We start from the raw sequence: 20,858 nt of genomic DNA on the forward strand, positions 1-20,858 counted from the left end.
GTTGCCCTGAAGAAGACCGTGTTCCATATTATAGTACTGAGTTCCTCACTCACCGACATAGTTACGTTACAGACAGCCATGTTACAGACTACAATTCTTAGCCCTCTGCCGTCAGAGGGCTGCAAATATGTAGACACGAAAATGAAGATGTAGTATGTTAATAATATTTGTTTTATTTAATAATCTTTAAGATTTTCATATAAGAAATTCGGAGGCATTTGTTTTCAGCAGTTTCTCGTATATTGAGCAGCCTGCGATCATAGTTTGAGTGTCTGTATGTGTCAGCTTTTTGGCTAGGTTTTTTTTAGTGAGTTGGTAATTGATAAGTGTGGTCATTGATAAGTTGCTTGCTCTGTACTATAAGTGTGACGTATTTATTGGGATTATTTATTGTGATGGTTTTCATGCCTTTATTTAAATATTCCACAGATATGGAGAAATTACAGTCACACATCGAACATCTGATGTGTGCTTTATATCTTGTGTTAAAATTCCTGTTTGTCATTCGAACATACGCTGCATTGTAGCTTTGACCTTAAAGTTGACTTATATTTGATATCTGGAATTTCACACTCTTCAATGTAGAGGTGGTTAAATACGTTCGCATACTATTTAGAGTTTTATTTGCTAGCAGAAGACCTGGTTTCATAATCATGTTCTCAACTCTGTGTGTTTATGTGTGTACAACATTGTCTGCCAAGTTGTTTCGTTTGTGTTGTGTCTCTTTTATTGTTTGTACCTCAGAATCTATGTAGAACGCGTCCGTTAAGGCATCAGTCACGCTTTGCTACTGGAAATGTTACCGGTGTTGCTCGATTAATATATCGAACAAATGAACTTTTTTGAGAATTTAACACAGTGTAGGTTCGTAAGGACAGTGAAGAAGAATGGAGAGATGTAGATGCGTAGCAGATCCGTTCACTGCGGGATGTCTAGATCTGTCATGCAACATGACTGCTACATCCTCCAGTACCCAGAATTTGGACAAATAAAACTTCAGTTAACCGTTTCTTGTAAATGAAAACACCGTTATCCTGTTCCAGTTTATCCTCAGTGTCGACCCACAGGAAATTTATTTACGATAATATAAAATGAAATCAACCGAAAATTAAATCATCAGAAAGAAATCTGCAAACGAAGAGGCTCCCTTCTACCCCAAACAAAAGTTTCAACGTCGCAGTATAAACTTACAAACACAGATACGAACTCAGGCACATGCATAAGATTATTTCACACGACATTGATTAAAGCAATAAGTCGTAGTGGAGTGGAAGTGAAATAAGAATTATTGTCTCAGGTTATTACGTGCCATCGGACAAAGCCGCAGACTGCCAAGATAACAGTGGCAGCTTGAGCACACCTATCACAAGCCTTTGAGGTAATTCATCTGGCCGTTATCAGCTGCTAAGGACCAGCGCGTAAACCTTTATACTCCAGATAAAAGTGAGAAATACTTACAGATGTTCCTCCTCTGAAGACGTTTCCAGCAGAGGACAAAGTTTGCAGCCAACACGGCTGCAGCCACGACCCAACTGCCGGCACGCCTGCTCTCAAGGTCACCAGCCAGCACAGTAAGCTTCCCCTCCCCTCCCCCCCCCCCCAAAAAAGCCATCCACCACTCTTTCGGCTCTGTCCACCACACCGACCTCATCCTCCTGCTTATGTAACCTCCAGGACGACAGCAAAAATGTGCTTGCCATAGTTCGTCATTTATATACTGTGAAATAACGACGGTCATTTACTTCTGTGCTTGATGAAAAGCAAGAAAAGACACTACAAAAATTATACCAAAATTCAAGAGCTATGTAACTTCCTCACAAGTCTTCAAAGTCGGCAAAATTACTTTATCTTCACCACAGGCACCTTTGATCAACTTGCTGCAATATCTGTTCATATACAACTTCACAATATTACGAACTTAAATTTAAGGGCACTCTTTTTCTTTTATTATTCCTTGTAACCGAAATTTACTGCGTAAGTGATTCAGGGAACTTACGCATACGAGTCCTGTCAGTAACACACTCAATCATCTTAAAAAAGAAAACGTGCATCAAAAGAGTGCGCCGTAGCGTTCCCTCTAAAGTTGTTAGACAAAGAGAAGAAGAATGATTAATGTTTCATGTCTTGTCTGCAGTATGGTCGTGAAAGACAGGGTGAAAACTAAATCAAGTAACTCAATGGTCGTCGTGTAAACTGCGAGTCCAGTGTGCTACCCACTACGTTGCCTCGCTCGGTAAAAAGATAAAGCAGATAATGTTATAGACGACAGAGTCACTACCGTGAATTATCATATTGTAAAATTTTTAATAAGATGGAATGGAGAAAGCTGTGATACACGGTTTGTAATTATTGGCTGCTAACTTTGATAACCCAGAGTCACAGGAGCCACCGTTTTACTTTTACTTTTTGTTGAATTTTATTCTCTGTTATGAGTGTTCTAACTAGTTTGGTGCAGTCTGCCAAAAATTCCTCTCCTGGACCAACCTCTTCATCTCAGAATATCACTTAGTTGTTAGATGTATTCCAAGCTCTGTCTTCCCCTCCAGTTTTCATCCTCTATAACTCGCACTAGTACCTTGGACTCTATTTCCTTGTGCCTTAACACGGGTCGTATCATCCTGCCCCTTCATCTTGTCAGTGATTACGATACGTTCCTTTCTTCACCTATTCTGCGAAGAACCTTCTCATTCATTTTCTTCTTAGTGCACCTAATTTTGAACATTTTTGTGGAGCAGCGCATCTCAAACGCTTCATTCTCTTCTGTTCGGTTTTCCACAATCGACGTTTCACTACCATACAATACCTTGCTCGCAACATACGTTTTCGAAATTTCTTCAAGTCTTATATTTGATACCAGTCTGTTACTCTTGGCCATGAATGCCCTCGTTGCCTGTCCTAGTCTGCTCCTTATGCCCACCTTACTTTGTCGAACATGGGTTATTTCGCTCTCAGGGTAGCAGAATTCCATATTTTCCTCTGTTTCGTGATCACGAGTTTAGACGTTAAGTTTTTCGCTAATTTTAATTCTGCTACATCTCATCACTTTCATCTTTCTCCTGTTTTATTTATAACCTTATTCTGTAAATATTAGACCTTTTCATTCATCAGGTCCTGTAATTCTACTTCACTTTCACTGACAACAGTAATGTCAACAGCGAATATCGTCACTGACGGATTGAATATCAGTCCCACACTTGAATCTTCCTTTATTTCCGTCATTGCTTCTTCGGTATGTAGGTTGAGCAATAGGGGTGAAAGACTGCATCCCTGTCTCACACCCTTCTTATTCTGACCACTTGGTTCTTAGTATTACTCGTATTTCCCCATATTTTACTCCTTTTTTTCCAGAATTTCAAACATTTTGTACCAATTTATGTTGTTGAAAACTTTGTCTAGGTCGGCAGACCCTATGAACGTCTCTTGATTTTTCTTCAGTCTTGCTTCGAATGGCAAGCGGAAAGTCAAAATTGCCTCACTACTGCCTTTCCCTTCCTAAAGTCTAACTCATTGTCATCTAACTGGGTCACCTACCGTGATTCCGATGGAATGTCTTATATCCCTTCTGCATGAATTCATGACTAGTCTTCCAGAGTTCTTTTAAATTCTGACGCTGATACTGTATCGCCCAAACCTTCCATATAAATTCGAATTTCTTCCTTTATCACGTCATGAGGCAAGTCCTCTCCAGCGTACTCATTCCACCTATCCACTCTTTGTCTGTAACACTGGTAGTGCCATCGCATACTTAACGCTACCAACATTGCTTTTCACTTCAGGCATCTTTTACTTTTCTATATGTTGAATCAGTCCTTTCGATGATCGTTCTGTTTCGATAACTTCACATCTGTCCTGTAGCTTTACGCTATCGTATACAATTCTTCAAAAGCCAGGAAGATAATAGGTGTTTCTGTCAATCGTTCATAGTCCAGAAGCAACGAGGTGGCCATTTAAACTATGTAGTGCAATAAAGTAATATTACTAATTTTAGTATTAAATTGTGTCTACACAGTACTGCAATCGGTCACTTTAAATTTTACGATAGCTACAAGTCCTTTAATGTCGTTAACTCACAATATGCAATGACGTCTTGAACGAATACACACAACAACATAATTAGCGGAGGCAGACTAACACCAAACACTTTCGGAAAACGTCATTGTCTTATAAGCAAGAACACGTGGAGGAAAGTTTACCAAAGCAGCAGAGTGCTAACTGGATAACGTCAGGCGCTGAGAACGGTCTTACAATTATTTCCGCCGCCTCGAAGTGTTGCTATCCCGTACGCGCGCAAAAGCAGCTGTCGATGGCCCGTGTTGTGGCTGACCTTGACCGGAAGCGTCTCGATTCATCACGGTGTTGAATCACGTCGCGCGGTGGCAGGAGTGTTGCTACAGCTTGTGCAACTACACGCTCTTACATGCTCTGTGGCGGATGTCTCGAGTTGGTGCTGTGAGAAACGTATAACTCGTAGTGCCGGAAGAGATGACATCACATCACAACCGAAAACAGACATCTGCATCCGTTCTCTGAGTTGGCCATAATTTCAGCACTTGACACTGGTTCCAGTTATCGTGCAGACAGTGCTCCAAAGCATTTTTCGTCTGCTTTATTTGCATATCAGCATGCATCTGAAGATAAATGGAGTAATTTTAGATTGATTTCGGATTGCAATCAACGGGAAATGGCATAATTTATGTGCGATATCTGGCTCGCATTCGAAGAGAAATGGCACAATTTTAGTGCCGTATTTGCGGTGTGTTGTTGCCTATTAGTGCACGATACCTGCCCGTCACTGTACAATACAGTCGTGATACTTGTCCTGCCGTGTGCGTCTTCAATGGGCCAAGATGATACTGGACGTCTAATATGTCCCAACTGATCTCTGTTTTAAGTCTTTTGAATTACGCAATGCATCGAGTACACCGATGGCGAAATTAATTTAATCCGATATGTGTGAAATATGTAGTTCAGGCAGTGAATGGTGCTTTGACGTTTTGGAGGTATTTAATGTACCATGACTTGTCACCAATGATTCAGATTACGGTTACAATGAACCAGGAGAAGTACTTCTATATTCTTCGTGCATATCTAATACTACAGTTTCTTGACAAGTCCACTACGGACACTCCCCTAGATCGAGCTGACAACAGCCACGTTCACAGAAGAACATCCACAACATCTTGCTTTGACGAACACTCAAGCCCCCTGCGATTGGCCCACTAAACCACTCGAAGGGAATTCCGCAGTAATATCTGGGACTATATGGAAAAACAGATGAAGAGTAGTAAACAGCATGTGAGCAGGTTGGTACCTTCAGCAGATCTAATCATTAATGCTTGGGTTCAGCTGCAAACTCATAAAAGTTCGAGACGGTGTTACATATGGATGTGACTAATTTTTGGTCCCTTGTGTTTAGTTTTACTACCAAAACTATGGCCCTAGTGAAAAGTAGGCTGTTACAAAATGTATTATAGTTCATTGCTTTCCCCCCAACCATCCCACACCGGATAGAGCGGAAGTGGTCGGAAATGCCAGAATTCAAGTTATTCTAGGAAAAAGCTGTTTGAATCAATATGTTCCACGTTCGTAAAATGTTAGGCTATCTGCATGTACGTTAGAACTGGATAGTACAATGGATAGTACAATGCTGTCCCTGGGAATCAACGAGAACTTATTGTCGCTTGTAAGAAAACGTGACTGAGCACTTCCTTTGTAGTACACTGTTTGATAATCTTCTCTAGAAAGATGTGAGAAGGAAACAGGAATTATTAGTGCACAGTCTATGGAAAGGATCGGTCCTATTGTTTGAAGAGCATGTGGTCAGTGCTCCATCAGGGCTTAAGGTTGCCCTAGTCGTAGGATTCACGTACTAGTGAGCGATCTGCCTGTTTCTCTTCTTCAACGGCTTGCGATGTGTAAAACTAATTACAAAGATAACAGTGCAGTTGCCCATATTTGAAATACCGTTACCTGCACATACGTCAACGTAGACATTTACATACATACTCCGCAATCCACAATACGGTGCGTAGCGGAGGGTACGTCGTACCACAACTAGCATCTTCTCTCCCTGTTCCACTCCCAAACAGAACGAGGGAAAAATGACTGCCTATATGCCTCTGTACGAACCCTAATCTCTCTTATCCTTGAGGACATTCCGCGAAATATAAGTTGGCAGCAGTAAAACTTGAAACGTCCCCTTAGAAAAATTATACAAGACTATGCTTAAACTGACACACAATATTTTTAGCGCAACGCAATCTGACTTTCAAAAATCCCTACAAAAGAATGGCCTTGACTAACATTAACCTATACGCTTCACAAATCACTTACCTCACCAAAAATCTTCGTTACTCGAACTACTGCAATACAGCGAGCGCCACTACTGCCAGCTAAATAAAAGATTCAAACTACGGAAGGCACTAACTACTGATGGCCTAGTTAGCAAATGAAAGATTTTAATAGAGAACAAACAATGTATTTACCTCAATAGTGTTCAAAAGTCATAATGTATATAGCAGTTCATGATATCCAGTATTACAAATTTCAAAACTCCGCCATCTCTCTCCTCAAATCCACCACTGTTGGCGGCTCACCTCCAACTGCGCAACGCTACGCACTGTTAACAGCCAACAGCCCAACACTACAATGGCGAGTATTACAACAATGCAAAGCAGCCACAGACTGCACACAGCACAGCCAGTGATTTTCATACAGAGCACTACGTGGCGTTACCAATAAAAAAACCTAAACAGCCTACTTACATATCCCCCATGCTCCCCACAAAAAATTTTACAAATTGTTTTGGGCAGTGCCCAATAATGATTTGATAAAATTTTTCATAATTACAATAACAAAGATATCAAATGCACACACCTATTGATACAATGTTGGTCAAAAGCTAAAATTTTCTCACAGTCCATAAAGACAGTCCTGATCATTCATCACAGTAAAATTGCAGTGTTTTTTTTTTTTCTCAAAGTCTGAGCAGTAAAACAGAATGCACACGGAAGTAGTGGATTTCCATGCATTCTTGAAGAAGTAGTGTTGTCCTTCCAACGGAAAGACAGTGCTGACTCTTGACATGCAGACAGGTAATGGGCCACAACAGGGCAAACCCACAGCACCGTCAGTCGAAGTTGAAGAATATTGGTAGGTAGGTCATCACAGAGCAGACCCACTGTAGTCCTGGTAGAGATTATGGTATTGGTGGGCCACCAGAGGTGCAGACCCACCGCAGTCCTTATAGAAATAATGGTATTAGTGGGTCATCAAAGATGCAGACCCATTGTAGTCCTTGTAGAGATGGCCAGCAGCCATCTGTTGTGACTGTGCAAGTGCACAATCACCACTGAAGAGTCTTGCAGATACTGTAGCAAGTCCATAACCACCACTTGTGCACTCACAAAGTTTTTGGAATTGTCCTCAGAACCAGCAATGCTGTTATCCAGCCCCTTACTGAATTATTAACACAAGTGCAAACACTAACAGTCCCTACTTCTCACATATTGTCCAAATACTATGACCAACAGAAACATGTGCAGTGAAATGGAACTTACAAGTTACTTAATTTGATGAACTGGTGTCAATTACAATTTTATAACATCAGAATACAATTACAAAGGTACAAAATACATCATTAAAGAACATAACAATACAGATAACATTTGTAGTACAGGCTTTACAAAAGAATCGAAATAACATATACATCAGTGTTACAGGAATTATGACATAAGTTCATACATAAAAGATCAGAATAACTTTTGAAACATCAACTTCACACATGAGCATTAAAACAGAACAGAATTAATAATGTCTAACATCTTTACAAAGTAAATAACATATTGTTAATGCAAATTATATTTGGGGATAACAGTATTCCTCATCGTAGTCATGTAGCTGAGTATTAGAAGAGAAATAAAATTCTATGAAACAGTCCACAGAGACAGGAAGAAAACAAATACACAAGGGTACACAAACAGATAGTGGGATAACACAAAAGGAAAGGACAGGGTTCGTTTTCAGTGTAACATTTGGTACTGCAATCCAACCCAAAACTTCATTCCATAGATCTTTTTTTTCTTATTTCAACATTTGTTTCCACCAAAAAAATCCTATCCAGGCATGCTTTCTGTATTCTGTTCATATCCTCTTTCAAAAATAGTTTTTCTCCACTGTACACTACTTTTTTGGCCAAATCATTTTCTTATAGCTTCTCAATGCATTTCTTCCAATCCATCATAGTTAGTTTCTTATATAGTCTACCCCATCTTAAGCTAACTTCAATCTACTGAGCTCAGATGCTAAACTAAGGGACGAGGCAATGCAGCAGCATAAAACAATTAATACAAACAGCAATAAAAAATGGAAGTTGTCAAAGTAAGCTGCAGTAAATCGAAATTACCAAGCAATGCAACATTATAACTAATATAAGCCAATGTGCAGCAAAAAGAAAAATAAATCAGTAGTAAAACTAGATTAACAGAGCAATACAAAGTGAAATTTAGTAGCACTATGCCTGGCAAACAGCAGCAGCAAATGTAATAACTTATATCTAAATATGGCAAAGCTCAAGCAGAAAAAATATTACACTAAAGATGGCCATGTCTAATACCTATGTCACATCTTAACACTAGGGTGATGCATCACAATTTATTCTACAAAAGAAATTACCAAGTACTTGAAAAGAAAATTCTGTATGCAATTCCTGTGAAGCGAAATGTCTTTTTGTGCTCCTTCGTTTTTTTGAAGTACATCATAAAGTTATTCTATACTTGGTCTGTAGGCATAAAATATTTATATTAGTACATCTATAAAATTATATTTTAACCAATGCTGCAGGGCAGCTAGAAACTAGATACTAAACAAATTGAGCAATCTCTCAACTAGAAAGACAATAGATGTAAAAATGTTTCTCATCATTTCATTAGGCATAAATTAAGAGCTCCACAGTGTAATCACATGTTTTCAAGTTTGAGTGTGTCGTATTTACGATGCTTTCTACAAAGGAATGTCAATAGCGAGGATAATGACCCCTTTTTTTTCTCCACCTGTGTCTCTGAAAGGCACACACTAATGGCTTTTTTCCGGGCGTCTGTCGCACAGCTGGATGCCCACGACGCATTACATGAAGGTGGTCACTTAACTTTCTTACTGAAATATTTACGACAGCAGTTTCCGCTACAGTGACAGTCTCATATAAAAATATTTCGCAGGTCAAGAATTTGCGTTACAAATCTGTAGAAACAAAATGCTGTTCATATAACAGTGTCCAAAAAATTTTCGTCGCCATTGTAATACATTCACGCATTTACATACATTTCATAACTCTTAAAGTACGATTCTTGGTTTCCAACAACCTTTTTCACAAACCACAGTCCCTAAACACTACTCATTATTCCTTACCTTATTCGTCGACACTTCTTCAATATTTCGTCATAAGAGATACGTAGCATAATCAAATAACTCATATAGCATCAGCTTATTGATCATAAACATACCGCTACAGCATAATACACATAGTCATCGTAATAATAACATCATAACACCTCAGTCAACTCCCAAAATCGTCGTAGCTTCCTCCAATAATTTCAAAACCTAAAAAAAAATTCTCTGCTCATGTCAAAAGTGTCATCTGCCTCAAACGTACTTTAAAAATCGTGATTCCATACCAAATATATCATTCAAAGCTCTCATAATATCACAATGGGTCCAAAAAAATATGAACAGTTCACAAAGTACAGACAAAATACAATTTCGTAAGTGTGAAGTTATCCAACTGTATAATTACGTAAACATTTGTCACTGATTTAATAAAAAAATGTTTTTTTCTCTGTTAAATAATCAGATAGCTGTGTAATTTATGTGTTAGAGAAATATGGTACCGATGTGTAAAGTTGTATAAGCAAATACCATATTAGCGAGGGCTCCTTGTTCTTGCCAAACACATGGTACACAAAGTAAGCGTGTACCCACCTGAGGATTAATGTAATTATACCCTCAGGTGTTACAGATTACAGCAATGGAATGAAATGTATCACGGAAAACTTTCTTTGTAATTCAAAAATCTTTAAAAATAAATGTTTTAAGTACAAAATTAATCACTGAAATGCGTGTCCTGTAGCGCTAAATGTGCGTCTTGCTGTAAGATAATTCTGTTAAAGTGTCGTAGTTATCGTCCTCTGTAAGCAAAGTTCTGCTGAAGTCAATGTACTCACCTCATCATAAACAAAAGTGACATCGTAGTTATTATGCTTATTGCCGTGATGAAGAAAGTACTATAATGTAACGTATTGTTGTGCTACGAAAAAGCCTGTCTCATTGTAGCTATACCACAAAAGTTACTACTGAAACATGTTTTACTTTCCAGAATAATACAGAAAAACTGTGCAGATATAAAACAGATACACCGCAAAAGCAACATTGTAAATTGTCACTCATTAGTAGCGTCGTGATAAAATCGTGTAACTGTCACATAAACTAACCACTGTGTCACCTGGTATTTCACAGAAAGTACTTTAAATCCAGACTGTATTTTCAAGTAAACCAAAATGTTGCATTAAAATCTCATTAGCAGTACTGGTAAATGTTCTAAGTATGTGAGCCTTATAGTCGTTACGTAATCATGCAACTAACAAGCAAGAATGTACAAATAACAACATTGTGTCGTCTGTTCATTATAACAATGCATTCATAATTTCTGTTGAAATACGTTCTCTTGGTTCTTGACTGGATATTTAACTTCAAACATTGTTGCATATTAACAGATTCTAAGTCTGACAAAGACTACTAGCAATGTAAAGTGAAAAGTTATATGGCAAAGTCAAAGTTAAAAAGCAGATTATCTTTCAATAAACGGTTTTACATGTGAAATGTGGTGTAAACCTTTACTCTTCCTAGTACGCAGAGTTTCAACTTCAACGCAATTATCATGTGGTATACGTCGGATTCTGTAAGGTCCATTGTAAACTAGAAAGAATTTGTGACTCAAGTGTTCCTTCTTATGTGACAATGAATGAGCTTTAATGAGAACTTTCTGACCAATAGGTAATTTCTTTGCGTTTGCTTTACCGTGTAGTTTTCTCCTTTTGTCTGCTGCAGATTTTATATTTATAATAGCCAAATCAATTATGTCTTTGTGTCGAAGTTTACGTGTATTCGGGAAAGGTACAAGCTCTCTGATTCTGTTCGGTGGTTCTTCATTCTTTAGTACAAGAGTAGGTGGTAAAGCAGTGGAGTCATGAGGCATTTCATTCAGCACGTTTTGAAATAAGTGTAAATATCTGTCCCAATGCCGATGCTTTCTGTGACAATAAAGTCTGCAAAGCTTATTGATTTCTTTCATAATCCGTTCGGAGGGGTTACAATGTGATGAGTAAAATGAAATAAAAACAGGTTTGATTTTATGATTCCGAAGCATGCGTGACCAAACAGCAGATCTGAATTGCGGTCCGTTATCTGAAATGACTTTAGCAACGTGGCCAACTTCACGTAAGAAATTTTTAACAAAGGCGTTGGATACAGACGGTCCAGTGGCTTGACGTAACGGAGTGAAAGAAACAAATTTTGAAGTAAGTTCAACAGCGACTAGAACGTACGAAAATCCATTCGATGTTCTGACAAAGGGTCCAAAGATATCAACAGCAGCAAATTCTTTTAATTTAGAAGGAATGATAGGAAACAACGGAGCACAATGTGAGATAGTAGATGGTTTCGCCTTTTGACAAAGTTTACAAATACACAAGACTCTTCGAATTCTCTTTTCCATATTGTTAAAATAACAAGTCGTTCGAAGAATATGATAACATTTTCTTGGACCAAAATGTGCGTAGCTGAAACGAATGTACAAAATGAGCTTATTAACAAAATCGGCAGGAATGCAAAGTACCCATAGCTTGTCATCAACAGTACAGCGTTTGAACAGTATGTTGTTTCTAACCAGATAATAATGCCGAATCTGTGTGTGTGTCTTTTCATGCCATTTGCTCTTGATGTCTTTCCAAATCGGATCTTTATCTTGTTCATGAGCAATGTCCTTTAAAGATGTGGTGATGAAGTTTTCAAAGGCGACTTTCTGAATGTAAGGAATACTGAAATTTTTCTCGAGGTTGCCTTCTGTGTTACTTTTCTCAAGCCCAGCCGGTGCGCGTGACAGTGTGTCCGCATCAATGTTGTCCTTGCCGGGAATGTAGACTCTGTGAAGTGGAATTCTTGCAGAAACAATGCCCAACGTTTTAACCTGTCATGATTTAATTTTGAAGACATAAGAAATTGTAATGCACGATGATCACTGTATACTTTTACGTGCTGACCAGAAAGAAAGAAACGGAATTTGTTAAATGCCTAAACGATATCTAAAGCTTCTAATTCAGTAACGGAATAATTTGTTTCAGATTTTGTTAGCACTCGGCTAGCAAAAGCAATGGTTTTCTGAATGGTAGTGTCATTTTCTATGGCTTCTTGAAATAAATGGGCACCAAGACCGACTTTAGAAGAATCCGTGCTAAGGCAGAAATCTTGTGACAGATCTGGATGAGCTAGTATTGGCGCGTTAAGTAGCGATTCTTTCAAAGAATTGAATTCAAACTGTGCTTGTTCGTCCCAGTTCCAAATAGTATTTTTTCCAGTGAGAGAACAAAGTTTTGGTGTAACAAGAATTTGCATATTCAGAAAACGACGGTAAAAATTTACGAGACCTAGGAAACTGCGGACTTGTTTTTTTGTGGATGGAACTGGAATGGCTCTGATTGCTTCTAACTTTTTAGGATCCGGCTGAATGCCTTCAGAAGAAATAATATGTCCCAAAAACCTCACCTTTGACCTACCGAATTCAGACTTTTCCAAGTTAACTGTAATTCCAGATTCTGCAAAAATACGTAACAGACTGTTGAGGATGCGATTATGTTGTTCCCATGAAGCTTCTGCTGTTAGAATATCGTCCACATATAAGGTGATGTGACGTTTTAAGAACTCAGGTAATATGGAATTTAGCCTGCGAATGAATGCTGCTGAAGAAATGTTCAAACCAAAAGGAAGTTTCCGAAACTGATAACAAACGCCGAAACAAAGGAAAGCTGTGTATTTTCTACATTCTGGATGAAGTTCGATCTGATAAAAGCTGGATCTGAGATCAATGGAAGACAACACTTTTACACCATTAAAATTTTGCAGAATTTCTTCCAACGTTTGCGGGTTGTCTGTTTCAGGAATAATGATAGTATTGATTTGTCTCGAATCTAAGACAAGCCTGATCGATCCATTTTTCTTCTCAACAACATGTAATGGATTGTTGTATGAGCTTACTGCAGGCTCAATAATGCCCTCGTCAAGCATAGATTGTATTTCTGTTCTAACACGTTCCCTATAATGTGCTGGAATAAAGTATGGTCTAACACAAAATCTAGTATGCTCACGAACACGAAATTGGTATTGAAATCCCTTGATTGTTCCTGTTTTGTGAGTAAAAACTGTGGAATGTGCTTGTAAAATCTCAAAAAGGTCCTGCCTATCAGTGTCATTACAATTCTCAATTGTTTGAATTTTATTCTGAATCAACTCATTAATTTCAAATATGCCGTCGATATCATCCCTGTCAGTACTTGCAGAGTGATTGTTAGTGTCTAGTTGCGTAGAAAATTCCGAACTGTTGTCTAACAGAAGGTAAAGCCGATTAATTTCCTCGTCATGGTTTGAGAGCCAATCTTCAAATTTCAAAGCTATTGACTTACCTTCCTTCTCTAAACTTATTTCAGCATCGTGAAAGTTTAAGATTGCTTTGTATTCATTCAAAAAGTCTACTCCCGATATAATTTCCGTCGACAATAATGGAACAATAAGAAAGTTCATAGAGAAGCTGTGGCTTTGGCAAAAGGATTCTAAATTGGTTTGTTGGCGTACATCTACACTTTTTCCAAAGATTGCACCTTGTAATTTAATCTTACGTAACGGAAGTGTGGGGCAATCGTTCGATTTGTTGCATTTGCTAAAAGCTGTTTCACTAATTACTGAAATGGGACTGCCAGAGCCAAGTACTGCCGTAAATTTTACGTCATTTACAGTAATGTGAATCACAGGATATGCAATGTTGTTATGTTTTACGTCATGTTCCTGGAGTAAGATGTCCCTAATGTCTTCCATTTTTACGTAATTACTAGCTATGGCAGCTGCGTCGTCAGTTTCATAAATACGTTTTGTGGCTGCCAGCGGTATGAGTCATTGCCTATTGTGTCTTTGTTGGCGCGCGTCGTTATTGGGATTTGGAGACCTAACTTCTACAAATTCACCTTGTCGAGAGGGCCCTGCTCTGTTCGAATCCCGCCAGTTCTGATGCAATTCAGGTCTGTCGTTGATTGTCTCTGTGGTAGTCATTACCGCGGACAGGTGACCTTCCCCTGTAATTATTACTACTCTGCCAACGGTTGTCATACGGGTGTTGTCTGTTATGGTCACGATTTACGTTGAAAGAATAGCCTTGTCATGTATTATTTCTGTCATCGCGGAATTGTGACGGATGTGATCCGTAATTGTTGTGCTCCTGTTTTCGCGTTCCGCGATTGTCAGTGTCAATTTCCAGTTCTTGTAACAGTCCCTGAAAAGCTTCAATATCGTCTTTGCAACGTCCTGCTAAAATAATATGTCGTAAATGTTCAGGCAGTTTGATTAAGCAAATGCGGATGTGTTCTGAGGGGCTGTATGGGCTTGACAGGTACTGATTCTTGTGCAACATGTCTTCAAAATATTTCACAAGACTGGAAAATTCAGATTGTTCGAAATGTTTCATCATTATGATGCTATGTTTTACTCGGTCTTGTGTAGCTTGAGGCCAATATGCTGAGAGGAAGGCATGATAAAAATCTCCTTCACTGTGACAATCGTGAATGACCGATCGCATTCTTACAGCTGGTTCATTCTCCAAGTGGCCACACATAAATTCTAACCTGTGCTCCAATCACCAGTTGGGAAGAAAACAATGAGAGAATTGATGGAGCCACGCTTGTGGATGAATGTCGTTGGCAGAATTCTTAAAAGTTTTGAATTTACGTGTAGTAATGAACAGCTTATAGTCAAAAGCATCGTGTCGGCGAGTAGCATATCGGTCATTGTTACGTCGTGTTGGCGGTTCCATCTCAAAATTCGGTGCACCTTGCCAATTTCTTTCATAATTTCTGAAATGCCCTGTGTTATTATTTTGTGGCTTTTCCGTATTTCTAAGTTCCTCTTCCCGTGTTGGAGCGCGAGTGTCCTCTGAAATATGAAATTTTTGTATTACTTGTGCCAACTGATCTTGTACTTCCCGGATTTCTCTTTTGTATTGCGTATTAATTTGATTCTGATTTTCTTTGAATTTCTTAATTTGTTCACACTCTTCTGTGTCAGTGATGGCTACAGGTCTTGTGTCATTCAGATCATCATCTACCTTCGCAGATAAGTTAGTGAACTGATCCGAAAGTTCTGCTACTTTCTCTGATAGTGTACTTATTTCCTCAGTGTGTTTTTCTGAACCAAGTTTCAGAGTGTCCATTTGTGTTGAAATCGTATCTACTGTGTCCTTTAAGTTGTCTTGAGTTTTTGCAAGTTGCGTAACCGAATCGGTAGATGCAACTGAGTCAATTTTAGCTTGCAAGATGTCGTGATTTTCATGAACAATAGTTTGCAGTTATTTTATGGCCGCTTCGTGATTCTGTATAGCATTTTCATGACGCGAAAAAATAGGTTGAAAATACTCACAAATTTGTGTTTTTACGTCATTACAGACTTTTTGACATTTCGATTCGATGTTATGTAACTCAGTAGTTAAATCTTCACGTGTTTCTTCAAGCGTGGTGTCTAACTTTTGAAGATTTTGTTCCATTGTGTCTAACGCTTTAAGATTTTGTCCCACTGTGTCTAACTTTTTAAGATTTTGTTCCACTGTGTCTAACTTTTGAAGATTTTGTTTCATTGTGTCTAACTGTTGCTGTGTTTGTCTCTGGTGATGTTCCATTGTTTCTAACTTTTGAAGCTTTTGCTGTGTTTGTCTCTGATTTTGTTCATTTGTTGCATTAGCTGTAATAACAATGCATTAGTGTCTGGAATCTGTTCCTCTACGCTTTTCGGCAGTGCTTTTGCACCGGCAACATTCACATTTTGACAAACAGAAAATGTGTCTTGACTTATTTGAGAAAACGGTGAGGACGCAAAACCTGAATCTACAGTATTTGCAAAATTGTGTCCTGTCATATCGGATTCCTGAGGCGAGCTATTGCCGAGCGATCGATCGATAATGCTTCCCTGTTCACTAATTGTTTCACTGCCTACGCCATTGTTTGCCGCCCGCTCCATTTCCCTATGCACAATTACCAAATTACTATGTTGAACATTAGTTAATTCATTACACGGTGGCGCTAACACACTGCTTTCGTCTTTACTGTCATTTCTCAGTTTACTTTGGAGCCTAGTATTACGTTTTCACACGCCATAATTGTCACAATATTTCACACGATAACACAGAAAAGCACAATTTGAAGAGCAAACTAACAAAACATATTAACATAGCATTGAAAATAATATCTAATTAATTGCAAGCGCAGCTGTGAAATACTTGGTGCAAATCTACATGCATGCCACAACTGTGTACAACAATGAAAAACTACAACTACAAAGGAAATTCTCTCTATAATTACGCGCTAGCAATAAACAAAAGCTACACTAATTACACTAACTACAAGGAAAAAATCAGAAGATTCCAGTGAGGTATCCTCGGCTAAGGGTCGACATATGAAACGTCCCCTTAGAAAAATTATACAAGACTATGCTTAAACTGACACACAATATTTTTAGGGCAACGCAATCTGACTTTCAAAAATCCCTACAAAAGAATGGCCCTGACTAACTTTAACCTATAAGCTTCACAAATCACTTACCTCACCAAAAATCTTCGTTACTCGAACTACTGCAATACAGCGAGCGCCACTACTGCCAGCTAAATAAAAGATTCAAACTACGGAAGGCACTAACAACTTATAGGCATAGTTAGCAAATGAAAGATTTTAATAGAGAACAAACAATGTATTTACCTCAATAGTGTTCAAAAGTCATAATGTATATAGCAGTTCATGATATCCAGTATTACAAATTTCAAAACTCCGCCATCTCTCTCCTCACATCCACCACTGCTGGCGGCTCACCTCCAACTGCGCAACGCTACGCGCTGTTAACAGCCAACAGCCCAACACTACAATGGCGAGTATTACAACAATGCAAAGCAGCCACAGACTGCACACAGCACAGCCAGTGATTTTCATACAGAGCGCTACGTGGCGTTACCAATAAAAAAACCTAAACAGCCTACTTACAAACTGTACTGCAGTCAGCCTCAAATGCTGGTTCTCTAAATTTCCTCAGTAGCGATTCACGAAAAGAACGCCTCCTATCCTCCAGAGACTCCCACCCGACTTCCTGAAGCATTTCCATAACACTCGCGTGATGATCAAACTTACCTGTAACAAATCTAGCAGCCCGCCTCTGAATTGCTTCTATGTCCTCCCTCAATCCAACCTGATAGGGATCCCAAACGCTCGAGCAGTACTCAAGAATAGGTTGTATTAGTGTTTTATAAGCCGTCTCCTTTACAGATGAACCACATCTTCCCAAAATTCTACGAATGAACCGAAGACGACTATCTGCCTTCCCCACAACTACCATTACATGCTTGTCCCACTTCATATCGCTCTGAAATGTTACGCCCAAGTGGCAGTGTTAAAGTAGTAAATCGTTTGTGGCGGTGTCAGGGGACGAACAGAAAGGGATTTAGTAATCCTAACGATAATTCACAGAACAACATAAGTACTCTCAGCAGTTGTTTGCAGTGGTTGCTGACGAGACGAAATTTATTTCCGCATAATTGCAGTGGAGCAGCGTTTCTCAGTACTTCAGTATTCGGAGCCCAATTTTCAGTAATAATTGTCATGCCATAACGATAGCTAAAAAGATATAAACTTTAAAAATTACCAATAATTACTAAATTTATTGACGCTTCGCAATATCTATCCACTACAATGTAAAAACCAAAATCCATGGCTCTCTATTGCTCTCTCTCTCTCTATCTATCTATCTATCTATCTATCTATCTATCTTTCTTACAACAGATAGCAGGCGAATGTTCGCTCGAAAGTCTCTCTGCTGATGAAGAGTTCACAGCAAGTGGCAAAACTAAAAAACAGTTTATTAATTGCATGGGGGCTTAATTAAAATAAAATGCAAATATTGTTTAATTTTTCGTAGCTGTTTGTCCGATTACGAGTCTCGTAAACGGTTGGCCCTGACTGTTATTATTACGCAATCTGACTGCTTAGAACAATAACAAAGAATGAAATGGAAATTTTCATTAACACAATTAATTTATTAAGTCCCCAGCAACTATAAAAACCTACGAAACCAAGCACAAGTGTAACCGTTCTGTGTGTGGAAGTATGACTCAACGTACGCATCTGGCACGGTTCTTCTTCAACAACACAAGAAATTTTAAATATCATTTATACTGAATTAATTAAAGAAAATAAAAATACCATAATTACTCAAGAGAACCACAATTACACTCTAATCCAAGAACACAAGCCAGATGCTTTGTTGACTGAACCTGTAATGACGCATTATTTAAAACATGGAAATAATGAAAAATAAATCAAGTTTCGTTACCTTCATATATTGACCAAAATCACTCTAATCATTACAATATATCTCTACACCGACTCGCTATTACCACATCTCAACAAGAACTTTTCAGTATCACATCTCAGCAAGCACTCTCTACTAGCACATCTCAACACGAACTGACTACTACGAGTCCTCGACAAGCACTGCCCACTACCAGTTCTCAATAATCACTGCCAGTGGAGACGGCGGAACAATGCTCTCTAGCGATCTCTGGCGCTGTGGCTCAGTGTAGCCACCTTTCATATGCCCTTCCTCCACGGCTAGAATTTGATGGTATTTTTGCCAGTATTGGTGGTGAAAATACCACCAAATTCGTCAAAAAAATACAGACAAAAATAAAAGATAATATTAATACGTAAATATCATATAACTAGATAAAATTTTGGCTTTGCACTGACCTTTCAATAACCTATTATATAGAATACAGTAAGCAATACAAATTCTTTCATACATGTGACTTTACATAATAGTTTACACAAGTATTATGAGGTTAAACAATTCAATCAATAGCGTCAGCAATGACGAATATGTGCAGGTAAGAGTCTCATAACTTTTCACAACCAGTAATACACAAAAAATCAGTTTATACAAATATTCACATAAACGCTTTCCATAGCTCAAGAAACAAGTAGTTGACAGTTCCAGCAGTAGAACCCAGCAATGGTCAACAGGTGCAAAAACCAACAAATGACATTTTTTCAGTAGAAACAGTCCATCAGTGGCACCCAGTAATGTTGAATAGGTGCAGACACCAACAAGTAACACCATTTCAGTATAAGCAGTTCCATTAGTGGCACCAGCAATGTTGAGCAGGTGCACACAGCAACAGGTGACATCTTTTCAGTAGAAGCAATCCATCAGTGGCACCCAGCAATGTTAAACAGGTGCAGACACCAACAGGTGACATCTTTTCAGAAGAAACAGTCCATCAGTGGCACCCAGCAATGTTGAGCAGGTGCAGACATCAATAAGTAACACCATTTCAGTATAAGCAGTCCATCAGTGGCACCCAGTAATGTTGAATAGGTGCAGACACCAACAAGTAAGACCATTTCAGTATAAGCAGTTCCATTAGTGGCACCAGCAATGTTGAGCAGATGCACACAGCAACAGGTGACATCTTTTCAGTAGAAGCAGTCCATCAGTGGCACCCAGCAATGTTGAGCAGGTGCAGACACCAACAAGTAACACCATTTCAGTAGAAACAGTCTATCAGTGGCACCCAGCAATGTTGAGCAGGTGCAGACACCAACAAGTAACACCATTTCAGTAGAAGCAGTCCATCAGTGGCACACAGTAATGTTGACCAGGTGCCGACAGCAAGAAGCAACATCATTTCAGTAGAAGCAGTCCATCAGTGGTACCCAGCAGTGTTGAGCAGGTACACACAGCAACAAGTCACATTTCTCAGCAGAAGCAGTTCCATAAAATTCAGTATCACTGATCACACTGTTCATCAGAGTTTATAAGCAGAAATTAAACATGTCCTAGTGGCACCAATCATGTAGAAAAGGTACAAGTAACAGTCCATAATTTTTACAATCACTGATCACACAGTTCATCAGCAGAAATTAAACATGACTAAATGTCACACATCATGTTGAAAAGTGCAGCACCATCACTAATCAGACAGTTCAGGCATGAACAATAGTTTGAATACACTGTCAGGTCCCCAGAGGATTTAATTAACCAAATGACATAGCTATTCATAATGTAAAGGTTCAGCCAGTATTTCTTACGCGGACGCCGCGCAGTACCGCGGGCACGGAAGGGAAAGTGTAACACAGTACAAATAGCCGGAGCTAGTAAACACGTCGAGGGGACGAACAGCGCGTCTCCCAGACCTTGGAGGGTGAGAAGGAACTTTCCGTCAGGGACTCGGCTCGACATATCGAAACCAATGTAGGTCCACAGCAACGAAATGTCCGAGAAGACCGAAAAATAAGTTAGAGAAAGCGGATGCGAGGGCTGCGTCCGAGCAGGGCAGACCTTCACAATGAGTATTTAAGGGCATCCACGAGCAGCAAGAAGCAGAGTCGTCGCAGAAGTCGAAGAGGGCACAAGCAGCCCGGCAGCCTCGGGAAGGTAGCAGCCGCTACTAATGAGTTCATAGTAACTGCAACTACAAGAAGACGGTGATGCTCTGGTGGAATCAACTACAACTG

At 39.1% G+C, this 20,858-nt stretch overlaps 1 protein-coding gene across 3 annotated transcripts in view; it reads right to left on the reverse strand.

Annotated features, from left to right (window-relative positions):
• The window catches only part of LOC126252073 (acetylcholinesterase-like), a 224,611-nt gene that overhangs the window by 172,811 nt on the left and 30,942 nt on the right, over nucleotides 1-20,858 (reverse strand). The window contains exon 1 of one of the 3 annotated variants that reach the window (XM_049952921.1): nucleotides 1,459-1,520. The exons of 1 other annotated variant lie outside the window; for it this stretch is intronic. The gene's annotated coding sequence lies outside the window, so the exon portion shown is untranslated. Of the gene's footprint in view, nucleotides 1-1,458; nucleotides 1,521-20,858 lie in introns of those variants that run through there. One more of the 3 variants, XM_049952924.1, reaches the window with a different exon arrangement.

Source organism: Schistocerca nitens, chromosome 4 (assembly GCF_023898315.1).
Source record: "Schistocerca nitens isolate TAMUIC-IGC-003100 chromosome 4, iqSchNite1.1, whole genome shotgun sequence".
In the NCBI taxonomy this organism is placed as follows: Eukaryota; Metazoa; Arthropoda; class Insecta; order Orthoptera; family Acrididae; genus Schistocerca; species Schistocerca nitens.